Here is a 10415-nt window from a genome sequence, read left to right as displayed (position 1 = left end):
AATGGAAGGAAGGAAGGAAAGATGGATGGATGTATGTATGGAAGGAGGTATGGATAGATAAATGGAAGGAGAGATGGATTGATGAGTGACTGTAGTATGGAAGGAGGGATGGTTGGAAGGAAGGATGGATGGATGGATGGGTGGGTGGATGGATGGTTGGATGGATGGATGGATGGATGGATGGATGGATGGATGGATGGATGGATGGATGGGTGGGTGGGTGGATGGATGGGTGGATGGATTGATGGATGGGTGGGTGGATGGATTGATGGATGGGTGGATAGATGGATGGATGGGTCGATGGGTGGGTGGATGGATGGATGGATGGATAGGTGGATGGATGGATGGATGGGTCGATGGGTGGATGGGTGGATAGATGGATGGATGGATGGATGGATGGATGGGTGGGTGGAGGAAGGGATTGATTTGTTACTAATAATCTTCACATGACTAAAGCTTTACCTAAATTAAAGTGAATAATGAATATTCCTCATATCAATAAAAGCTCTAACAGCATCTCAATGACACTGGAGTAACCCTGAGATACAGTACAGCCTATAATGCTGTTTTACAATTAAGAATCAAAGCAGTTTCAGTGAAGTCAAGAAATCATATTTGTGACAGAAGAAAGTCATTGAGGTTTGGAACGACATGAAGGGGAATAAACGATGACAGAAGTTTTTTTTTCCTTTTGGAATGAATTATTGGTTCCCGTCTGGGTTTGTGTGTTTTCGGCTGGAGCGATCGAGCTCCTCTCTGCTCTCTGAGGTTCGAGGATCACTCCATACTAAACTGGCAACCTGTGCTGTCTTCCAAAGCCCCAGAGCCTGCTGGGATTGAAGCAACAGAGGCAAAAGTTCAGGTGGTTTCTCAGAACAGAGAGCAGGTTCAGTCTGATTCTTGACACGTCCTGACAGCAGCAGCTTTACTGTCAGATCCAGCTCTGATTTCATACAAACGGCAGAAACCCGAAGCCTATGAGCGCCTCTAAACCTGCACGTGCGGCGGGCAAAATACTGACAAATTCAGATCAAACATGATGAAATGATATTAGTAATTTGAATTTGAAGGGGGGAAAAATGACATTAAAAAAATGCTAAAATCTGTTTTTAAAGCTATTAGTTTAGATAAGTATAGCTAACCAGAAAAAAACGGATTAAATATACATAATTAGTCTAAATAAATCCATCCATCCATCCATCCATCCACTGTAATCCATCCCCCATCCATCCCTCCATCCACCCATCCATCCATCCCTCCCTCCCTCCACCCATCCATCCCTCCCTCCCTCCATCCATCCATCCATCATCCATCCATCCATCCATCCATCCATCCATCCATCCATCCATCCATCCATCCATCCATCCCTCCCACCCACTGTAATCCATCCCCCATCCATCCCTCCATCCACCCATCCATCCCTCCCTCCCTCCCTCCCTCCCTCCACCCATCCATCCCTCCCTCCATCCATCCATCCATCCATCCATCCATCCATCCATCTATCCATCCCCCATCCATCCATCCATCCATCCCTCCCACCCACTGTAATCCATCCCCCATCCATCCCTCCATTCATCCACCCACCCATCCCTCCCACACACTATAATCCATCCCTCCATCCATATATCCCTCCCACCCACTGTAATCCATCCCCCATCCATCCATCCATCCATCCATCCATCCATCCATCTCTCCTTCCATTCCTCCATCCCTCCCACCCACTTTAATCCATCCATCCATCCATCCATCCATCCATCCATCCATCCAGTGAGACTAATTCAATAAACTCATGAACTGAAAGAGCCAAACCTTTGCTCACCCCTGCTTTAATACACAAATGCCACGCTATGCTTATAAATTGAACAGGTGAACGCAACAGGCTATGCATTCATATATTTGTTCAGAACGAAAAAGGGCTGTGTTTTTCCTAAAGGTCTCCTTTTGAAATTGCAGCTCCAAGTAACGGGCCGTTTATCACAGATAAATGCATCTGATGGCCGTGAGCGAAAACACAGGAGCGTCTCACAGAATTTAAAGAAGTCATATTTCATCCCCACACGAGGTCCACTTATAATGTTAGTAAGTCATTTGTAGCAGTCAGAATTGAGCTAGCAAACGGGAAAACATGTGTGTCCGAGTTTGTGTGCATGCATATGATTCAGAGTTATTTTAGCATAAAGAAGTTTAATTTTGTATTTTTGTGTTTTAGTTATTGTCGTGTTTTTTTTGTTGTCAATGTTAGATTTGTTTGATGTCAGTATATTTTTATTTATTTTTTATTTTAGTAAATCAAGTCATTTTTTATCTTTTCTTTTATTTCAAATAATGTTTTTTTTTATTTCAAGTAAGAATTATTTTATATCTGCTGCAAATGTTTTTTTTTTAATGACTTATAAAATTTGTATTTTCCATGAGTTGTGTTGCTGTATGTGTATGTACTTAGCTATCTATAAGAAGGGATGAATGGATGGATGGATGGATGGATGGATGGACGGACGGATGGATGGATGGATGGAATGAATGATGGAGGGAATGAATGGAGAGATAGCTGGATGGATGGAGGAAAGGAATGGATGGAAGGAGTGATGGATGAGTGGATGGAGGGATGGGTCGATGGAAGGAGAGATGGAGGAATGGATGGACGGATTGAGGGAGGGAGTGATGGAGGAATGATAGAGGGATAAAAGGAGTGATAGAGGAATTGATAGATGGAGGAATGGTTGGAAGAATGGAGAGAGGGGTGGAGGAATGTTTGGATGGATGGATGATATAGGGAGTGGTTGGATGGATGATAGAGGGGTGGATGGATGGAAGGAGTGATGGTGGAATGGATGGAGTGAGGGATGTTAGATGGATGGATAAAAAAGTGGATGGAGGGATGGAGGAATGGTTGGATGGATGGAAGGAGTGATGGAGGAATGGTTGGATGGATGGAAGGAGTGATGGAGGAATGGTTGGATAGAGGGATGGGGGAATGGATGGATGGATGGAAGGAGTGATGGAGGAATGGTTGGATAGAGGGATGGAGGAATGATTGGATGGATGAAAGGAGTGATGGAGGAATGGTTGGATGGATGGAAGGAGTGATGGAGGAATGGTTGGATGGATGGAAGGAGTGATGGAGGAATGGTTGGATGGATGTAAGGAGTGATGGAGGAATGGTTGGATGGGTGGATAGATGGATGGAGGAATGGTTGGATGGATGAAAGGAGTGATGGAGGAATGGTTGGATGGATGGATTGAGGGATGGAAGGAAGGAGTGATGAAGGATTGGATGGATGGATGGATGAGTGGAGGGATGAATGGAACATTGTTTTGTGCCCTTAGGGTTTCTAGCTGTTAGCTGTGTCTGTTATTTCCTGTGTTTTGAAACAGTGCATTCACACACTTTCCAAAACATGCCATCTATGAAAATCAATTGCTCCTGCAGCGTCTTCTCTTCTGTGCCACAATGATGTTAACATACATTATTACACGGCTCTGTGAAATACTTGATTCTGATTGGTCAATCGCGCATTCCAGCGGTATGTTATTTCCAGATAACACCCTCATCCGGGTACTACGAGTTATCTTGACCGGTACTACTTCTATGCTTAACGCTGGCGCCATCTTGTGGCTTAAACAGTCGTGGGTTTCAATGGAAGACATCAAGGCAGGTTTCCTTTATAACGTTTTTAATATAGATCTTTTTCTTACACAAACGCATCGATTCGAATCAGAAGGCTCTGTTAACCCATCGGAGTCGTGTGGAGCACGTTATTTGACGGACAGCTGCATTTTTTATGGACTTCAAAAACAGCTCCAACTACTGCTTGGATTAACGTTAGCCTGGACTTTTAAATATAACTCTGATTGTATTTGTCTAAAAGAAGAAGAATGTCATATACACCTACGATAACTTGAGGGTGAGTAAATCATAGGCTTGGTTTCATTTTTGGGTGAACTAACCCTTTCAGCATTCATTTTAACATTTAGCAAGGGCATATGGCAAATCTTCAGCAATAGATAAAGGCTTAAAGCAGGTTGGAACTGTTTTCCTTCGCGGAAGCTTTGTGTAAGAGCTAATAAAATATTTAATCTCGAGACAATATTTTGTGTCTAATAATTATTTATTTGAGACTAGTAGCCGTGTAATAAGCGGGATAATGTACACCCAGCCGGTTTTTATCGCAGAATAAACCCCTTCAGAGTGATGCTCCGCTTCGCGTCGGGGTCCTGATCACTCTGACGGGGTTTATTCTGCGATAACAACCGGCTGGGTGTACATTATCCCTTACGCATCACACATCTCCATTCTGTTTGATTTTACTCACTGTGTTTATGTGAATCTTAATTTCATATCCTTCCTGCTAAGTCAGCTCACACACACACACACACACACACACACACACAGAACAGAACACGCTGCCAGTTTGATGAAGTGCGGGTTTTAAACTAGAGGTCTTTAATGTGTGTCTGCTTTGAAGAAGACATTGTTTCATTCCCTTCAGCAGTGTTCGAGGTAAACACACTGCTGATATCTTATGGAAATTCATTTGAGTACCGGTATACTGTATAAAAGTGGCTGTCGCTTCGTTAAATTACACAACAGACACCTCGTTATCAATTAACATACAATACTTTGGAATTAGAAGTTACAATAAGTCTGAGTTTTCCTTTAACACCATTGTATTACGTTTCCAGTCCAAATGTGATTGCTTTATGTTAAATTACTCTTTGGCTTAACTTTGAAATAACATGTTTTAATCAAGGAGCCCAATCAAACAGGACGCTCACACAGGACTGAACTGGGAGAGTGAACGCTGAAATAAAGTCTTATTTTAAGCATTTTTAGCAAGAGGAGAACATAGAGACTTGTTAATGTTTAATGTTCTATGATGTTGGTATAAAAGTGTCTGTTATGTTAGTGATTTGGGGGTTACCATTGTGGTGAAGTGTAGAGCTTGTGCTTGGGTTGATGTTCTGGGAGAAGAGGTGTTGATGTTATTGGTTTATTTAAAGGCCTCTAAAGCCTTTCCTTTGAAACAGCCATTGATTTTGAACTTCAAGTCCCATTTAAATCTATGGCCGCATTTACACTGCAGGTCTTGATGCACAATTCCGATTTGGTGACTATATCCGATTTTTTTGACGACCCGCTTACAGGGCCGTACCCACCATTGAGGTCCGGACCTTGGTAATTCTCCGAGGTGTAAATAATAGAAGTTGCAAAATAAGAGCCTATTAAGGTGGCGTGTAAACAGGTGTTCTCGCCTCGCCTGGCGTACATGTTTTCAATTGTTTCCAATGGATGCGCCGCACTTTTCAATAGCGCCAACAGCTGGCAGGTTTTGTCCATTTTTACGCGTTGAGCGTCCCCAGTTCAACTTTGGGTGAACATCAATGTCCAATCACAGTGGAGGAGAGGCGGGACAAATGCCACAACCACCAACCGGCGCTTCGAACAACGACTGAAGTTTGACATCACAACACCGCGAGAGCGCTTAATAATCAGGGATGCAAACTAATAACGTTTTCTTGACCTGGTTTTCTTGGAAGCCTTCAGTAAATTTACATTTACAACTTTGTTTTTACCGATACAGACGAAAATAAAAAGACTGCTTCAAACAAAGCTCAGCTTTGAAAAGAGAAAAGATGCAGGGCAAGAGAAGGAGACTGGGGAAAAAAGAAAGAGCGAAGATGATGGCGATGAGACAGAAAGAGCAGGTAGCCCACTGTGCTCAGAATAGAAAAAGCATTAGCTTACAATATATTCCTAATTGCTACACATAATGTGATTCTTGTCTGTGAAATCCAGGCTAAACTCTCATAATCTAATATTGAGATTAGGAGAATCAAATTTTGATTTCTATCTTTGACATGATCTTACTCATTCAACATTAAACATATCAAGGTTATATGTTCAAATAATGTTCTTTACATAATATAAATCACAAAAATTTACTTTAGCTAGGTTTTCAGTGACGGAGTCACACATATCTCGTCTTTGGCTCAATTTAACAACAAAACTGATTTTCTAATTTGGAGTCTAATTTTTTTGCAACATTTAACCAGATTCTCATTTATAAAAATCTGTTGTCTTCTTAAAATAATTTATACTGCACACTGACATGGTTTTAAAGCTACAGTTAGCTGATTCTTTGATTTTCTTATGTCTTAAAATGCATATGTAAAGGAGGGAAATGTTTTTTTTTCAAACCCTCCAAAACTCATATTTGGACCTCGGTATTTAGAATATCCTGGGTACGGCCCTGCCCGCTTACATCAAGTTTTCAAAAGCGACCCGTATCCGATATTTGCATTTACACTGTACACTGGCAAAACAGCCCAAGACGTTCTTAACCGGAAAAGGAAGTAAAACAGCGCGATATGCGATGGACGCAGACAAAATGATTGCTCAATATTTTGCTGTCTGCACCGTTCCACACATCTTTAAAGGTCGGCAAAACATTTCTCTCTTAAGGCGGAGAAAGAGAGGAGAGCCCTTGACGGGGTTGCCAGGTTTTCACAAGAAAACCCGCCCAATTGCAACTCAAAACTGTGTTAGTAGCCCAATTCCGCATGAAAACCGCGGACTTGGCAACACTGGATCGCAGTTTGTGTCCACCTGAGTTGACATCATTCGCCTCCGTCCTTTTTTCAATGACGTACGACTCGCATTTACTGGGGGATATCCGATCTGACCGCTTACATGGCAGACGTTAATGCACGCATCCGAATCATATCGGATTTTTTGCCACATATGAGTGAGGCCTGAATCCGATCTGAGGATATCAGAATTCATGCGTTTTTTTTACTGCTTATACGTTCACATGTCATATCCGATCTGTGCCACATGAGAGGAAAAAATAGGAATTGGGTCACTTGAACCATGCAGTGTAAATGGGGTCTTAGGGTGCGTTCACACTTGTCATGTTTGGTTCGATTAAAACGAACCCTGGTGCGATTGCTCGGTTAGTGCGGTTCATTTGAACATATGTGAACGCTCCATCCGAACCCTGGAGCGCACCAAACAAGCGGACCGAGAGCGCTAAAAAGATGAGTCTCGGTCCGCTTCCAAACGAACTCTGGTGCGGTTCAAATGATATATGAACGCAACACGGACCAAAGACATGTAAACGGACCAAAAACCGGACGTAATGTCACAAGATGCGACGCATAATGCAGCTGATTTGACGACGCGGAAAGATTGGTGTATCCAAAATGAATAACTTTAACGTTAGAGGGCAAACGTAGAGCAACGAGGAAGTGCCTCATCAATATTTGGTCAGACGAACATGTTTCGAAAATGCTAGAAAAAACACACAAAAAGCATACCTGGCTCTTCTCATCAAAGTTCCTGTGTTGCCCATTATTAGCAGGTACAGACGACCGTCTCTGTTCTGCACAACGGAGGAAATCCTGGAGCTGTTTTGAATGTTTTGAACATTTTATGAGCTCTTCATGAGTTCTCAGCGGGTAAAAATAATGCCACATGTACACGCATAAAATGATCGCGTTTAATCAGCACACAGCGTTGTTTTGAACATTTCATGAGCTCTTCATGAGTTCTCTGGTAAGAAATAATGCCAAATGTGTTACACGCATAAAATGATCGCGTTTAGTCCAGCACACAGCGTTGTTTCGAATGTTTTGAACATTTCATGAACTCTTCATGAGTTCTCTGGTAAAAAATAATACCATGTACACGCAAAAATGTAATCCGCACACAGCATTGTTTTGAATGTTCGGTAAGCGAGCTCCTACGTCATATAAGCCGACCAATCAGGTTGTGAGCGTCTCCCTGTGCCTTTGGTTTGGTAACTTTAGGTTCGCTGGTAAAAATGCCCGTGTGAACGCTAAGCGGACCAGGACTATATGTTTTGTTTTTGTTTTTTGGTCCGAACCAAACGAACCGAACTACAAGTGTGAACACACCCTTAGATGGAGAGAAAAATCCTGAAATGTTTTCCTCAAAAAAACGTAATTTCTGTTTGACTGAAGAAAGAAAGACATGAACATCCTGGATGACATGAGGAAAATTACAGGAAATGTTCATTTTTAACCAAACTAATCCTTCAAACTAAAACCAATGATTCAAGTTTAATCACCCTTGACTCTAGTTAGTTGTGGTTGATTCTATTGAGTTTTACTTGTTTCAATCACATGAAATCACAGTCCATGAATGAATCATGTTCAGCCAAAGAGATGTTTTTTGAGGGATGGCATCACAGCGAAAACCCCCTTTTGGAAACTTTTTTGTATAGTGTGACACAGTCGATTAAAGGGGATATATGCCTTTTTATTACCAATGTGTGACGAAACATTAAAAAATGCGACCTTCTCCGACTTCCTACACACAGAAAAATAGGGTGTCAAAATTGTACCTTTAGCTTGTCGCTGGGGCAGTACCCTTAAAAGGACATCTTTGTACCTGTTTTACTCCTAAAAGGTGCATATTAGTACTTTTGAGTACAAATGCGTACCTTAAGGTACTACAATGAACCTTTTTGTGGTAAAAATGGTACAACGTTGTTCTTTTTAGGGTACTGCCCCAGCGACAAGCTGTTGTACCCCTAAAGGTAAAATTTTGACACCCTATTTTTCTGTGTATGTTGTCTATGAAAGCGTGCAGACTGAAAGAGCATTTTTTGCATTGAATCGCATTCAGTCTCTTGCACATTAAGCCTAGTTCAGACTGCACGATTTTGAAACTCGTCGGGTCACTGCTCTTTTCACACTGCATGACTATCTGGGGTATCATTCAGTCACTGCTGTGTTCACACTGCATGACTGAACAAGAGGAAGGAATCGCAGACAACTCTCTCTCTCCGGTGCACAAACTATGTTTCCTAAACACACGTGCGATGTGACAAGTAAACAACGCGAGATCATGAGTTCTCGCGCGAGACTTTGAATTGTTATTAAAATGATAAACTGCACAAAGTTTGCTTCAAACTGTATGTGCGCTGATTTGTGGAGAAAAAGAAAAAAGATTATGGCGGAAGAAATTGTTAGAGAGACAGAGCCAGGAGTGTTTTCTGCAAAGACAGTTTGAGGTAAATAAACTATTTAGTAATGTGCTGCTGCCGCGGCTGGATGTGCAAATGTTTGGGCTTTGTTTCTGTTTTATAGAATTGTAAATATATCTATTCAAATACTGATATTCTGTCTATAACTCCTCCCTGAACCTCCTGCTGCCCTGTATCTCACTCTCTCTTTGGCTGTCGGTCATCGCCGATTAAATTTTCAGTCAGAACGCAGTTCACACAGCAGGAGTTTCAATCATGATAGGTCCAGATATTTAACATGCCAAATATCTCGCAGGCGTCGGCGACTCATCTGCGATTCTCTCTGATCGCGTCTTTGATTATTCACACTGCATGATTGTCACTCGTGTGCACGAGCACCGATTTGCCTGTGATCTCGGGCATTTGTCGGGCGATTTTACAAAACCTGTCGGCGACTCAAAATCGGAGCAAAAATGGGGCAGTGTGAACTAGGCTTTACGTGTGCACGAGTAATAAGTGTTGCCGCAGTTCACTTAACAGCCACCGGTGGCGCTAATGACAAGGGTTTATGAATTCTACATCTAACCTTTAACAGAGAAAGTCATTTGAGCAGTCAAACATGCTGAAAGTCTCCCATAATAATTTGGTTATTTTGCATCTTTTCATACCAGATTTAGGCCACTTGGGAATCCTGGATCAGACTTACCCCAGTGTGAACCGTCATAATAACATTCACGCTTTTCTCCAACATCACACGTTACTTCATCGCTCACAGCCGGAGCACCTGGGTAAAAAAAGACGAACGCAGCAGCAAAGGAAGTCAGCTGGAGACCTGAGATTTCAATGAGACTGAAGCAAAACTTGAGGAAACCGCTTTAGTAAATGAGTTTACCTAAACTTCTCTTGTTTTTGCAGAAATGCACATGGCACAGAGTTTTGGAAGATGAGCAGGTCATTGCAGTGCGGCTGGGATCATGCAGATCTAAAAGAAAAAGATCTAAGCAAAAGAAAAAAATCGAAGTGGAGCATTAGGGCCTGTAATGTGAACTCAGAGAGATGGCAGAACATCAGACAAAGCGCATCTGACTGGACCTCCTCAAAGAGGCGCTTATGTTTACACACACACACACACACACACACACACACACACACACACACACACACACACACACACACACACACACACACACACACACACACACACACACACACACACACACACACACACACACACATTATAGATTTGATTAAACTGACAAAATTCCAGAAACCAAAACTTGCAATTTACAAGACTGAATATCTCTCTCTCATTCAATCCCCCTCATGTGATTTCAAGCCTTGTGATATTAATGCAACATTTTTAAACTAGTAATTTTTACATCAAACTTCTGTCAATGTAAAAACGTTTTATTTCCATGATATTTT

General features: G+C 41.9%; 1 long non-coding RNA gene across 1 annotated transcript; it reads right to left on the bottom strand.

Annotated features, from left to right (window-relative positions):
* Positions 1–412: 412 nt before the first annotated feature.
* Positions 413–9993, bottom strand: LOC137090514 (uncharacterized). The gene is made up of 3 exons (XR_010907876.1): positions 9883–9993; positions 9697–9774; positions 413–827 (listed from the first exon to the last, which is right to left on the bottom strand). It is a non-coding gene; the product is annotated as an uncharacterized lncRNA (long non-coding RNA).
* Between the last annotated feature and the right edge of the window lie 422 nt (positions 9994–10415).

The sequence above is a fragment of the Pseudorasbora parva genome, chromosome 10, assembly GCF_024679245.1.
Source record: "Pseudorasbora parva isolate DD20220531a chromosome 10, ASM2467924v1, whole genome shotgun sequence".
Classification (NCBI taxonomy): Eukaryota; Metazoa; Chordata; class Actinopteri; order Cypriniformes; family Gobionidae; genus Pseudorasbora; species Pseudorasbora parva.
Note: the sequence above shows the minus strand (reverse complement) of the source record. Positions and strands in the feature narration are given on the sequence as shown.